Raw genomic sequence first — 16,544 nt, 5'->3', positions numbered from 1 at the left:
CCCTACACCCACCCTTTCTCGCTGCTCCCTACATCCTCCCTGCTCCCTACATCTTCCCTGCTCCCTACAACCACCCTCCCTCCCTGCTCCCTACACCCACCCTCTCTCAGTGATCCCTACTCCCATCCTTCCGAAGCTTCTCCCTACACCCTTCCTCACTGCCCTCCACATCCACTCACCCTGCTCCCTACACCGATCCCTACTGCAATCCTGGGATCCTGGGAATCCCAGGATTGAGCCTTTTTTAATCCCGAATCCTGGGATTGAAAAAATGGCCCAGGAATTGGCCTCCCTAAATTCTCACAATTTAGTAGTTCCAAGTATCTTTTTGTGTTAATCCCTGAAGAAAAAACTGCAAATATTGTTTTCAAACATAAAATTGTAATCAATGTGAATAATATACAATATACATCACTCTATTAGATGCCACTACTGTCTTTGTAAAATGAGTTCTGATGAGCAATAACTGATATCCATGCAAGTGAAGCCACTGGCAAATGCTAGGAACTTTTAAAACTGAGCTCTCTATATATTATTGTACAACAATGGAAAGGAAATCTAATTAACATTTGGTCTAAAAATGCTTTATTCATTAATCCTAAAGAAGCAGGAAAATATTTTCATTTATATCTGTAATAAAGTGTTGCTCAATTTTTGGAAATTATTTCACCTCGACTTCCCAGAATCAGCAGTTAGACAATCCTTTTAAATCCAATCCAATTAAAGAGGTGTGTGCACTATGCAAATTGGTGAGGAGAATCTATTTCAGATCTAGTGCTGCTCAGAGATGTCAAGTGACCTGTTGTACCCAGACAGCTTTCACTGTGCAAGGAAACATTGTCCAGGACTCTAATTCTTTGAACCATGAAATCAAAAGAATGTGAAAACCATCGTGCAATAATTAATAAGGGTCAGGATAATGAGATGGTGAGTATTACCGGCAGCATTTGTTTGCCAATTACAAGGAAATGCTACTACTGTAACTCATGACATAGATTATGTAAATCTCTTTTTAGTTAAAAAAAAAATACGGTATTCCAAATTTTGTGCAAAAAAATATATTTTAAAGGAAAATATTTACTTGCTTCAGTCTCTATAAACTGCAATATTACCATAGATGTATACTCGGAAGTTAAGGTGATAATAATACATGACACACACATCTTACTATAGTTATTTAATAAGCATATAATTTGTAATGTTCTATATCTAACACATGATTTTGCTGCATATATACTTTTTGGTTTACAAATTCTCCATGGGTGACACAATACAATAGAGCAACTGTAGAATAATCAGCTTAAAGGTCTTATTTTCTCAGGTACAGTTTTTCTACAGGCTTGGAATAATCTGTACAGATGTTTATCCTCAAATTGGGTCATTTTGCACGCCACAGATTTAGCTGTGCCTAGTGCCCCACAAGTGTTCTTCATAACATATGCATATTATTCACATCACTTATGTGACAAAAGTACAATGTAAGGGTACCCTGTATGTTGGCGCTGGCATATTATGCAGTTTCTGTGTGTCACTCAATCGCTAATCTGGGTAAAAAAGCAAAAGACTGATAGAAGTGACCCACGCCATGCCCTGTGTCATGCATTGTTATGCATAATGTGCTACTATTTTTTTGTAACCAATTCCTTTGGCATCTAGAGAGCCTAATGCACTATAAGGGGGAAATTTAAATCTTAACGCAGCACCTATCTACCATCTAAAGTGACGGGAAATAGAGGGGCGATATTCGAATGGCCCCCGTTAGTGCCCCTATCGTGTCCAGTACAGTCGGGTTTAGCACTTAAATCTGACTAAACTAATGGACTCGCTACCTCTGGGAGTAGCCAGCTGAAATTAACTTTTCGCACCCATCGGCAGTAACATTAGAATACTGCCGGCGGGCGCGATCGCGGCCAGGAGGATGGGGTAACATTTGAATCTGGCCCTAAGTGTATATGGTTCTGATGCAAATAAGATGCAAAATCCAGGAAATTACAAAAGTACAGGGATCGCAATCCATGGGGGAGCATCTAAGTCGCACCAAGCACCTTGCACTTTATGTAGCAAAAAAGCTAGATTATACTGTAGGTTCTCAAACTCGGTCCTCAGGACCCCAAACAGTTTTCCAGATCTCCTCACAGTGAAATAATCAGCTCCACTTGTGGATCTTTTAAAATGTATCAGTGAGTAATGAGTATACAGTATCTGTGCACATGCTGGGTGATCTGGAAAACGTGAACTTTGTGGGGTCATGAGGACTGAGAAGCACTGCACCAGATGAATGGGTACACATCTGTACTTCATAAAAGAAACAACAGTGGCCCTCATTCCGAGTTGTTCGCTCGCAAGCTGCTTTTAGCAGCATTGCACACGCTAAGCCGCCGCCCTCTGGGAGTGTATCTTAGCAAAGCAGAATTGCGAACGAAAGATTAGCAGAATTGCGAATAGAAATTTCTTAGCAGTTTCTGAGTAGCTCGAGACTTACTCAGCCATTGCGATCAGTTCAGTCAGTTTCGTTCCTGGTTTGACGTCACAAACACACCCAGCGTTCGCCCAGACACTCCCCCGTTTCTTCAGACACTCCCGCGTTTTTCCCAGAAAATGGCAAGTTTCCGCCCAGAAACACCCACTTCCTGTCATTCACAGTACGATCACCAGAACGATGAAAAAACCTTGTTATGCCGTGAGTAAAATACCTAACTTTTGTGTAAAATAACTAAGCGCATGCGCTCTGCGAACCTTGCGCATGCGCAGTAAGCGACTAATCGCAATATAGCGAAAATCGGCAACGAGCGAACAACTCGGAATGACCCCCAGTGTCTCTTTAAAAAAAAAAAACATTCATATTAATAGCAGTAATGACATACAGTACACTCAATTCTGATTTCCTGTAATGCTGGAATGTAGATCAGAGCAGCTAGCATTAACCAAAAAATGGAAAGGACAAGTAACTAATTAATTTGTTGACAATTATGAAAACTGTTAGTATTGCTTTTATAACTGTGCATTTACTGTGTCTGGTAGTTAAACAAAATAGCAAGTTGTCTTGAGAGCTTTAATATAAGTGGCTGCCAAAGTTTTTGCGGTATCCGGTCTAGGTCAACCACACTTAGGTCGACAGTCACTAGGTCGACCACTTTTGGTCGACATGCATTAGGTCGACATGGTTTATATGTCGACATGGTCACTGAGTCGACATGTTCTAGGTCGACATGACAAAAGGGCGACTTGAGATTTTCATGATTTTTTTCATTTTTTTTTAAACTTTTTCATACTTTACGATCCACGTGGACAACAATTGGGAATGGTAACCTTGCCGGAAGCATGGTAAGCGAAGCGACACTAATAAATTTAAAAAACCTCATGTCGACCTTTTGTCACGTAGACCTAGAACATGTCGACCTAATGTTTGTGTCGACCTATTTTGGGTGTCGACTTAGTTACTGTTGCCTAATAGTGGTTGATCTACACACTGTCGACCTACGTGTGGTCGACCCTATGAACCACACCCGTTTTTGCTTGCACCAGCCACACACACTTTCCCACCAGCAACCACTATTTATTATTTCACTCCTTTTGTGTCCAACGTCCTCTTAGAGACCTACAAATTACATAATGTCCACTTTATATAAAAAAAACACAATATGAGATAATACGGCAGGTGTAGGCCACTCTGGCAGATGCGGATGATGTAATAGCTAGCATTACTGCCCCACAGCACTGAGGCCATGGGTTCAATTCCCACCACAGCCCTAATTGTGTGGTGCTTGTATATTCTCCCCATAATTGCATGGGTTTCCTCTGGGTACTCCAGTTTCCTCCCACACTCCAAAAATATACTGGCAGGTTACTTGGCTCTCAACAAAAATATTAACCCTAGTGTGTGCATGTACATGTATTTAGGGCAGACTAGATGGGTCAAGTGGTTCTTATCTGCCATTAAATTCTATGTTTCTATGCTGTGCTGCTTAGAAGTGTTTCATGTGCCTCCCACCTGGAACACTTTTAAGCAGTGCGACATCTGTGTGGCTCCAACTTTGAGCAGATGTAGGCTTTTAAGGTTGTATGGAGGATGTGGGGAGGTGCTGTAGGTGCATCACATGAACTACTCCTCGGCACAATACATGCAGAGCCGGCCCTAACCAATATGATGCCCTAGGCAAGATTTTGGCTGGTGCCCCCTAGCACCACCGCTGGTTCCGCCTCTGACCTTGCACCTCTTTCCCAGCACCATCACCCCTCACCAATAGCGGTCCTTATTTTGGTATTTGTACCCCCTATATTTTAAATAGGAACAGTTCGCACATTTGGCGCACAGCCCAAAAAGGGGTGTGTTTTTGCTGACAAGGGACATGGCCACACAATAGTAACCCCAATTCCAATTACACCACGCAGTACTGCAACTTTATTCACATTTGATCATGCGATAGTGTCCATAATTCATATTACATCCCACAGTAGTATCACTTTACCTTATAAACGTTACTTCTCACAGTAGAGCCCCTTATTCACATTACATCACACTGAATTGCTCCTTATTCACATTACACCACACCCTATTGCTCTTTATTCACATTAGATGACACAGTAGTACCCTTTCTATACGCAATGCCACATTGTAGAGCACCTTATACACATAATGCCACACATTAATAATGCGTTTATACACATAATTCCACACAGTAATGCCCCTTTCACATATGAGACACATTAATAATGTCCTTAAACATAATGCGCCTTACACATTATGACAACCTTTATTAATGCCCTTTTACACATAATGTCCCTTACACATATGCCTCACATTATTAATGCCCTTATACACATATTGATACACATAGTGCCCCCTACACATTTGCTGCACATTATTAGTGCCCCTATACACATAATGACACACATACAGTAATACCCTGTTACACATATGCCGCACATTATTAATGCCCTTATACACATAATGACACACATAGTGCCCCTTACACATATGTTGCACATTATTAATGCATTTTTGCATGACACACATAATGCTCCTTACAAATATTCCGAACACTACTGCACAACCAAACCACTCACATGTACGCAGCACTCACATGGTCACTAACACTGTGACCTCTGCCTCTGCTTGGATACAGATGTGTCCTCATAAATCTTGCCTCAATGCTAATGCCGGGCACCTTTTTTTATGAAAATGCATCTTATTTGCATTGCTGTGTGGCTAGGATGCACAAGCAGCTTCTGCTGATTAAAATGATATGCAGCATGCCTATATACTGTGTGAGACTGTGGCTGTATCTGCATATGAAATGCTACACACAGAATATAGGCATGCCGCATATCATTTTAATCAGCAGAAGCTGCTGATGCCCCTAGACATATCAAATGCCCTAGGCAATTGCCTAGTTTGCCTATGCCTATGGCCGGCTCTGAATACATGTAAGTCACTGCCAGAGTCAGTGCCATCCAGGGGCACATCAGGAGAGGAGAAGGCCTGTGTGGAGTCTCTGTCCGAGCGTGCTCCTCTATCGTGACAGTGCAATAGACACTGGGATATAGGGTCAGTAGGAAACCCTAGCACTGTCACTAGTGCACATGTGCATGACTCCAGGAAAATGGCATGGCATACATTTTTCCCCAGTGATTTTCCTACTGTGTATGCGCAAAATATTGGAAAATGGCCACTGTAACATTTTTCATATGGTTTCTTCAGCACTGCTGCAGCCGACATGGGACTCTGGAGGGTAAGTATTGGAAAAATGGATGCAGAGTGTGCTGTCTGGGCTCCGCTGGACACCATGTGCACCGCACACACTGTACCCATTATAGATCCGCCAGTGGTGACATCCCACTTTTCTGCATAGGCTCCAGTAGCAGAAGTAACTAGTTTGGGAAGGTGTGTGTGTGTGTGTGTGTGTGTGTGTGTGTGTGTGTGTGTGGGGGGGGGGGGTTCTGTTGGCTTATATGGATTATAAGGGAATGCGGAGAAGTCTGATGGTATATAAGGAGCATGTGGAGGGCCTGATGCCATATACAGTAAGTGACATCTGATAGGTCTGGTGGCATATAAGGGCATGTGAAGTAGTCTGGTGGCATTGGCATTTTCTGGTGGGATCTTTTAGAGGTCTAATTACATATTAGGATCATATGGAGGGGTCCAATTGCATATCACAGGCATTTTGAGTGGTCTAGCATACGGAGATTAATTATATTTTACCAGGCACACTGATAGCAAAAGGTTGCCTACCACTGGAATATGGGAACATAATTACATTGAGAAATACCTAGAAGTTGTTGTTTTGTCATTTAATGTAATCCAGAGTAAGGTTGAACATTAATGCTTTACATAAGGAATGATTGTAATTGCATGGTAACAGGTCCAGTCTGGCAATGTATTTGTCATAAGTGCGTGCTGGCAACAGTTACAGGGTCCTGTCTCGGGCTGTATATGTATGAATATGGGTGAAAGATAATGAATGGAAGTATAAAGAAAATAGAATAAAAAGAATAAGTTTTAAGAAATGAAAATGAAGGGAATAAAGGAACAACTAGAACTCTGTGTGCCCCATAGAAACATTTGAAGAGGCCCCCAATTCTTCTAGCAAGACACCTCTCTCAGCAATGCCCAGAGTGGGCATGCCTAGTGCCAGTCCTGTCTTACAGTTAGAACAAATCACCACCTTCATCAAAGTGAAAGTAAAAACAAAACTGCAATCTGTTAAATAGAAATATGTAAAAAGTAAATGATATTAATGCAATGCACACTGCTGGAAAATAAACGCATGAAATATGCCATACAGTAGTGTCTTTCTGTTATAATGTGCCCCATAGCAGTACCCTAGTCAGTGGCGCTTTACGGGAGGAGGAGGCTCATGCGCAGCCTCCTCCATTCAGGCCTCCTCCTCTCTATGTCGGCAGCGCTGAGAGTCTGAGCACTAGAGGGCTTAGACTCTACTACACAAGAGCAGATCTCTGGGAAAATGGTGTGGCGGCCATTTTCCCATTGTTTTCTCTACTGTGCATGCGCAGAACTCCGTGAAAATAGCTGCTGCGCCATTTTCACAGTGATTAACCAGCGCTGCTGACATCAGTGTAGGACTCCGGAGGGGTGAGTATTTATACATGGGTGCAGTGTGTGTGGTGTGGGGCCCCTCTGGAGTCAGGGGCCCATGTGCACCGCACACACTGCACCCATTATAAATAAGCCAGTGACCCTAGTTCAGTTCATACCCTATAGTAATGCTCCCTGTGTATAGTATGCCTGACAGTAGAGGGACATTTGCAGCATCTCTCTTACAGGCTATACCCTGCACAATGCTACAGTACAGTACAGATGAGAGGGAAAGCTGGAGAGGTCAGGCAGGACCCATTAGGAGTGGCAGTGATGGACATAAACAGATGATGGGTGACACCACCCCCCGTAGAATAGCACTTGCAAGCCCCACCATGGGCGTCTGAGCAGAATATGTTTTTCAGATTGAAGGCTCAGTTAGCAAACTACTTTTGCCCTCATCGGTTGATATCAATGAGCAGAGAAGTCGGGGGAATGAGGAGGTTGCCATGTGAGTCTGACTAGGCCACCCTGCTATTTCAGCAGGACTATCGGGAACAAGGCAGGGGATGCAGGCCCCTTTAACCTCCGGGCCCATAGCAGTAGCACATCATGCTATAGTTAAGCCCCTGGAAGGGAAAGAGAAATAGAGTTTAGTAAGAGAGATAACAGCGAAAAGAATAATTACATTTAAAAGTGAAACAAACAGATTATTGTAAAAGGAGGAAGGTGTAAAATATAGACAAAATAATACAACAGACAGTGGAAGAAACAATAATTACAATGGATTAAATTAAAGTCCTGAGGTGGCGCTTAGAACTAAACCAGTACCAAGTTCTAATTTGTTATTTGTTGTTACTATCGGAAGAAACAAGACTACACAGTTATAATATCTTTGTAAGAAATATAAGGAAAAATACAGAAAAATATAACAATTATGGGATAAATTAAGTTTAGGTGATTAATGGCAGTTTTAGTATTGTTTTCAAGCCATCAAACATCACCAGCGGCTTTAGAAGAAAACTCTATGGTTTACAATCCTGCAGTTTGGAGGGTGAAATCTCAAATCGCTGGTGATATACAAAACCTCAAAACCTCTAAATACATGTATTTATACTGATACTAATTTCTTTTTGAGTCAACACACCAATACCACACTGTACATTGGCTTTCAGACTAGTGCTACTTGTCATCAAACTGGTCCTTTAGAGAGGAACATTGATAAAATATCTTGGCAGATGGGTACCTGGGTAATACAGTAAAGATGATTGAAAGTACATGTGGAACAAGTTCCAGCATGCACTCATCGCCCATGACTATAATTGCATACAGACAATTGTAGTACTGCAAAACCCAGCATGCACTATAAGTGTTGGCTTCCTTAGCATAATATATAATTAACAGTTACAGTACCACTTTAATATACTAAATATCTATATACAGTAGTTCCCCTTTCTTATAATTAATGCTATCTTCTGTGCACTTAGTATAATAAATAAACAATTGTGTGTCCTTAGTGTAATAAATTAATAATTGTGGGCCAATGCTATAAAAAAAAGGGGTCTATTTACTAAGCCTTGGATGGAGATAAAGTACAAACCAACCAACCAGCTTCTAACTGTACACAGCCTGTGACATGGCAGTTAGGAGCTGATTGGTTGGCACTTTATCTCCATTGACTTTATCTCCATCCAAGGCTTAGTAAATAGACCTCTAAATTACTTTATGCCCTTATTAAATAAATATATAAATATGAGCCCTTAGTAAAATGTATTAATGATTGTGGCATTTAAGGGTAATAAATAATGTGTCCGTATTATTAATCTTTATTATAATACTGTGATTTTTCCCTTGAAAAAGGAGTTAATCTCTGATAAATCTGTATACGTACTAGTCTGGCAGCCAATCAAGAACAGTCTCTTCTATGATAGGCGGATGGGATGTGGGATGTAATACCGCCCAAGTCCGGCAACTGTGTGGGATACCGGCCGAACTCGGGTGTTTTTTCGAAAGGGCAATCACTTACAAGGCATGGTTTTACCTTGTGATTGCCCCTTTAAAAAAAGAGTACGGCCAGCATCCCGCACAGCCACCGGACTCGGGTGGTATTACATCCCGCCTCAACTGTTAAAATACACATAGATAAACAATAAGAAACAGAATTTAAACATTGGTACAGAAAAAAACTGTCTTTTAGGGCAAAATCTTAGTTCTGGCTTCGGAGCTGGCCCTAACCAATTTGATGCCCTAGGCAAAATCTTGTCCGGTGCCCCCTAGCACCACAGGCTAGTTCTGCATCAGACCCAGAAACACTCAGGCAGTGGGGCCCACTGGGGGTTTACCCTGTGGGCCAGTTCAACCCTGCATAATGCCACACAGTAATGCCCATAATATATATTATTCTACACAGTAATGTACCATACACATATGCCCCACATTAGTAATGCCCATAATACACATAATGCCACACAGTAATGCACCTTACACATATGCCCCACATTAGTAATGTTCATAATACACATAATGCCACACAGTAATGCACCTTACACATATACCCCACATTAGTAATGCCCATAATACACATAATGCCACACAGTAATGCACTGTACACATATGTCCCACACTAGTAATGCCCATAATACACATAATGCCACACAGTAATGCACCTTACACATATGCCCCACATTAGTAATGTTCATAATACACATAATGCCACACAGTAATGCATCTTACACATATGCCCCACATTAGTAATGCCCAGAATACACATAATGCCACACAGTAATGCACTGTACACATATGTCCCACACTAGTTATGCCCATAATGCACATAATGCCACACAGTAATGCACCTTACACATATGCCCCACATTAGTAATGATCATAATACACATAATGTCACACAGTAATGCACTGTACACATATGTCCAACACTAGTAATGCCCATAAAACACATAATGTCACACAGTAATGCACTGTACACATATGTCCCACACTAGTAATGCCCATAATACTGTCAAAGTCAAAAATATTACATAGAGAGACCATATAAACTGCACACATATAAGTCGCTATACTTGCAAATATGCGCAGCGAGCACAGCAATATATGGAAACACACGCATTTGCTCGGACATGGCACAGAGATGGATTCGGCACTTGTTTCATACAGTACATGGTTATAATAATGAACAGCACCAGACATCATGGAGATTTAGAATTGGCTAATGAATTAATGTCATGGATGTGTATCATTCGAACCGAACCAGATAAACACATCATGTTTGGTATTGAAGCAAGCAGAATGAGGTGTGGGTTAGTTTGAGGCCTGTTGTGTTGTTGTGGGACATTGCAGCGGATAGATATGATTATATGTATAAAAGCTAAGATCATATTGTTAGAACAATGGATGCTCAAGACAACCTTTTACTAAGTTTTCAGGGCTGAACCTGATTAGCATATACAAAGAGAATGGTGACTCAGTACAAAGGAGAAAGAAAGACCCCTCCCCCAGGTACTGGTCAAACAGGAAGGTAGTGGTCAGGTGTGGCCTCAGAGAACAGATGTAATGTAGCTACACTCACAGACACACACACAGCTACCTGGCACCAAGCAGCATGGCAGCTAAATCCCCAGGACATCTTCCAAACTAAAGGCTAAGTATTGAACTTCACATGGCTAGATAAGGAAACAGACAGATTGCTTTCTGGTTTAAATAGGATATTGTAACTTGGTTGTGTGATTGTTGGGTGTTTGTGGATACTCTGTGAAGTCTGTGATAAATTGGAACAGTATACAATCTGTAGCATAGTATTTGTGGTATTTGTTTGCCTATGGAGATTTAAAATAGATTGTGCTGGTTAGTTATAATATATATCCTGTTAATCATAAATACCACCATGCAGTTACGTTTGTGTTAATTACATTGTGATCTGGTCTTGTGATGAATATGCTCTGGTTATTGAGATACTGAAGTTGTTTGGGATGTGGAATTATGAGATGGTTCTAGGAAGTTGGATTACATTGTGAAAGGTGATTTAGATGGTTTGGAATTGTAAAATCAGAACATATGCATTGTTTTGAGGCTTGGACATTTTGGAATAAAGTGCCATGTGTTTGGACCTGCAAATCTAAAATGGCTGCTGCTGGATGTCTTCCCCTCCCCCTTTCAGCCATGTGGTGTGGTCTTTGGAATCAAGTGGAGGTTTCTCAAAATGGAGTCTAGCTTCCATCCCATGCTGTATTCAGCATTGACTAACTGCGCAGCGATTGTCTCTCACATGTGTAGTTTTATCTGCAACCATGTTGTCTCTTATTTAATGTTATCATGAGCCATTTCTCTCTATCTCTCTCTTCTTCTCTTCCCCTTCCATTTTCCCATAAATAGTAATTGTATTGTATTGTATTGTATTTCTAGTGTAGCTATTTTGGTTAGGAAGTCTTTGTTATATTGTAGTGTATCATTTGTACTGTTATCCCCTTTTTACCAGTATATTAGATATAATACAGATAATAGGCTTTGGACCCTAAACCAGTATCTGTGTATTTCCTATAGTGTTAAGTGTTCACTTGAGCGTCGGTGACGCTCAAGCAGCTTTGTTGTTAGTCAGGTTACACAAGGTTGCACTTACACCTTGTATTCACATTAAGGTATTCTGTGTATTTCATTGTTAAAAGGTTTAGACATAAAGGTATAGCGTTGTGAGCGTCTGCGCTGCTGGTGATCTCCTCGTGGTCTCGAGCGTCTGCTACGCCATAGCGAATCATTACATTAGTCAACAGCCAATAACGTGTCCTGTGATCACTGGGCCGTGAGCGAACGTGACGCTTGAGCGTCTCGCCTACGGCTGAGCGATCGTTACGCAACCAGCGTACCCATACGATACTTCTTAAGTAAACAGCGTACAGTGTTCTTAGACTTCATAAAGGGTTGTTTATACGACAAAAGTATTTAGCATTGTCAATTGGGGGACTCGTCCTATCCTTCACATATCTCTGCTAGGTAATATCAGCAGACATTATCCATCAGCAAAGGGCGGGATCATATTCCTTGCAGTGCTGATTGGATAAGCGTCTGTTTCGCTTAGTAAAGGGTGCTGAGGGAATCCGGGACCGGAGGTAAGAACAGTACGCTATTGTCTTTGAAAATCTGGTTTTTATTTCAATTTGGTGCCAACTACACACTCAGGCCTAGAATAACTTTAGGAGTTTTGAATGATGACTTTCTTTGTGACAAGAGGCCGCATGGTCTGTCCACCATTTTGTGTGACCCTCATGGAGGTGGAAGGGGGAGGAGCAGCGGCCATTTTGGGAAGGTCAAATTTTTTATTTTTTTTCTGAGCGGCTGGTTTTCAGTTGACTCAGGAAACAATCAGCCATCCACTGTCAAAAAGAAATCATCATTTAATGAGGGTTTTTTTTATGCATTTATTTAATCTATATCATAGTCAATCATAAGTAATAGTGATTGGTACTTATATGTAATTTCATATGCGTGTGCTTACATCAATGTATGTTATTAGATTAAATTTAGAATTGCATTTTCATCTGTGTAAGTTTCACATCTCACCTTCCTGTTTGCCATTTGCATTGATAACGTGCTGAGAAAAAACAAGCACACAGCATAGAAGATACTGCGTGGTGTTTGGTAAGCGTTTATATAGTGAAATATCGCTTATAGTAAGGCGATACAGAAGCCACAAGACAATAGCACACATTTGTTCAGTTTCCAAAATTTAGTTTAAATACCTTACTTTACTGTAACGCCTCTGGGGAGAGCTATCAGACTACGGGAAATGATTTTTCTGATCAGAAAACTATAAGAACGATAGTGGGTTGAAAACGGTATGAGTGTATTGAATCCCACTTTGTGATCTATGTGATAAAACGGTATTGAATTCCGCTTTGTGGACTTTGTGATCTGTGTGATCTATGTGGAACGTGATGAGCACGATCTGAGTGAAAACGTGCAACAGAGTGTGATAAAGTTTTCGTTGTATTACGCTCTGGCTGTTTTGGAGCACAGTAGGGAGACTCCAATGATCCTACCATTTATGGGCAACAAGTGTCTATAAGTGGTACGATTGGACCGCACGGTTGTATGTGTGACCAATAACGCAACGTGATATGAGGTCGTATATCCATGCGTAAATCTTGCCCTCATACGTGTTGTAGGGAGCACATGCAAGCGTGATTTGTGTAAAAGAAAAAGGAAGGGAATTTTCTCAGGAAAATCTCTAGAGATAGGGCCTGCAACGGCTACACGTGTCTGCTAGAAGGCGGAACGGGGATACCCGGAGCAGAAGAAGTTCAGTGGAAGAGCTTTAAGGATTTCCAACGAAGTTCTGTGTTTGGTGCATTTTAGGAAGTTTTTCTGTGTTAAAAAGGTCCACAATGGCAGCCAAGTGCACAGCACAGAGACGGTCGGAGGTCAGGATTCAGACTCCAGAGGCTTGCAGACCCCGAGGGTCTGCTCGGTTAGTAATGTGGGGGAAATATGGTCCCCACACTGAGACCTTTTGTGATGAATGGACACGAATGACTGCGGGGGATAAGGCACCATTTCCCGGGATAGGTAGTTTTGACTTAGAGGTGTTGCATAATTTAAGGCAAAGGATCAGTCTCATAAAATCCTGGAAACAACGAGTTAAACATGATGATTGTTTGCAGTTATGGCAACAGGAAAGTGAAATGCAAAGAAATGTAACTTACATATCTAACTTTCATCTTGAGAGGAGAGACATGGCATTGAAGAGGATTATGGTTGCAGAGAAATGGCACAATGTTGTACGATAAAAATGCACTTAGTAACTGTATTAAGAATGAAAGTGTTAAATGTAATAATGTTTATGAAAATGAAAGTGTAAAAATTACAAATGTTAACCTGTGCAAGTCGCACCCCATGTTAAACTTCCCTCAGGATTACCAACAAGAAAGTGAGCCCAGAACGATGTCGGCACCTCTTAAAGAAGCCATCCTACAAGACATCCAGGTGGACGCGACCAAATTGGTAAAGGCAATAATCAAACCCCCTAACGGAGGGTCAGGTGAGGTCGTGTCCACAGGTACGTACAATGTTTTATATCACGCACAAACAAATGTACCCCATATTGTAAGACCAAAACAAGGTGATGTAATTGAGTTTAGTCCTGTCAGGGTGATCACAGTCCCCAATGGGAAGACTGACGATCAGGGAACCATTCCCGTCAAGGACAGTGCAATGCGCCATCCCTGGTCCCGGACAGAATTGAGATCAATCATGTCTGATTACCCAGATCCTAGGAAAGATCTAACTGTATGATCAAAGATTCACAGAAGGTATATCAACTCCCTAGACAACGACATAATCATGGTATCCAAGGAATCAGGTAGGTACAGGGAAAGTGGTTGATGGTGATGAGCATCCAAGCGTTTGAGGAGGCATCAAATCAACCAAAACCCCAGGCCATTGGCACATGGAGGAACTTAAGGATTTGTGATCTGTGCAAAAGAGAAGGGCATTATGCCAGTAACTGCAACAGCCCACATAAAATCAGACCCCCTAGACATGAAAATGAGCAAAAGTTATGACACACCAAATTACAAGCAGGGATCACATAGGAAGAATTTTGAGCCACACCCATGATAGGTAGTCAAGAAAGGTGATCATACGACTGATGGTAAGCCTGAGGTAACGGTTAATAAATTGGGAGGTCATTCACTGAAAGACACAGGAATGACCAGGTGAAACGTTGTAAATGTATCAGTGAAATGTTTTTTCTCTCTCTCTCTCTCTATCCCCATCTCTGACGAGTATTGGTAAGAATTCACACATTGCATACCCACTTGGTCCTTGCAGAAGTCTACCAAACCCCAGCATGACCTCCGCCACAATGTATTTCTGGTCAGATACAGACAGTGGAGTAATGCAGGTGCTGGTGGGGAGGGACTGCTCAAGGAGACCATTAGACACGTAGATATGACAGCCTGATAATCTGACAATGTTTTTCTAATGCTAACAATGTTTTCTTAATGTTGACAATGTTTTAAAAATGCTTTGTTTCTCTTTTCCTATTGATGGTTAATGTCGAGTTATGTAATATATATATGCATATGAATTGTTCTCTATCTCTTGTTTTTTTTTTTTTTTTTTCTCTCTCTTCTCACTCATGTTTTCATGGTTTAAAGATGGTATGTCACCCCTCAGTTGGACCAATGGTAATGCCAGATTTTTTCTCCTTACAGAAAGATCGCCGGTTAGGAAGGAATATTGCATCACCAGAATGTTCGTTTGGAAGACTGAGAGACAGCACCTTTGAGAGGACAGCAGAACAAGAAGAACAACAAGATGAGAGAACTTATTATCGTAACAAGTTCTCCCCCCCTCAAGCTGATTTCTTATACCCCCTTTACAAATTTCTTCTTTTCTCCTCCTGTAAGATGGACTTGCCCCAAGAGACTGTGATATGGATTTTCCCGTTAACCATGATGTTGACCAGAGCAGTCTGTTTCGGTGAGAGTACCAGTGAGGTCGAGAAAGGATCCAGAAAGGTCCTGATGACTGAGACGGAGGTGTAAATTTCCAATAGCAACCCAATCACCAAGCAAAGGCGAGTACCGGGCACGATCTAACAACCATGTTATTTGTAAACAATTGTGAAGGATTGTTAGTTAAAAAGAAAACTGTATCTGTAGGCTCTGTAACAATAATGCCAATCCAGTTTTAATATCCATATGGACCGGCATCCATTGAGTGACTATCACTCCTTAGTGGGTAATGTGTTAAACAAAACAGATTGTTGGGTATGCTCTCAAGTACCTCAGGGACATAGCAAATCAGGGCTAGTACCATTTCCTTTAACGATAGGGGAGGTACTTGAGTTAAATGGTGGGAGACCGGTGGACAGGAGGTTTAATATCTCCAGCCCTCCTAGTTTGAAGCTCCACCAATACCATGTGGATAGGTCCCTATTATGTTTCAACATCTCCAATCCCAGAAAGCCGGGAAATTGGGAAGTGTCATGGAGTAACCACACCATGACCTTTTCACACAGAGCAGATAGAATGCCTACAGATACAGAGCTTGCACGCCACATAGCCAGTAGAGGAAAATCTTTCCGGTATAGGTACAGCTTAGGAAATAGGATTACTAGAGTTGGAGAAGTATCACCAGGATACTGTGCACATATCGTACAGTCTGATACGTGCATTAAGCAGATGGAAGAATTAGGGTCAGGAGATTTCACCTGGAAGGTTTGTAATATGGTCATGTCCTTCTCCGTCCCTTATGTTCTCCCCGATGACGCATATTTCATATGCGGGAGAAAGGCGTATGAGCGGCTTGCCCCAAACTCTGAAGGATTGTGTTGTATTGGAAAAGTACTACCTGAGGTAATGAGTCTAAGGAGTGAGGAAACTGTAATTAACCTGGATTTGGTATATGACCCAATGATAGAAACCATGATGTGATGAAAATGCGATTATACGGTCCGTTTCTTTCACCTGTTTTTCTGCTTTTCTCCAAGATA

This window comes from Pseudophryne corroboree, chromosome 4, assembly GCF_028390025.1.
Source record: "Pseudophryne corroboree isolate aPseCor3 chromosome 4, aPseCor3.hap2, whole genome shotgun sequence".
NCBI lineage: Eukaryota > Metazoa > Chordata > Amphibia > Anura > Myobatrachidae > Pseudophryne > Pseudophryne corroboree.
Note: the sequence above shows the minus strand (reverse complement) of the source record.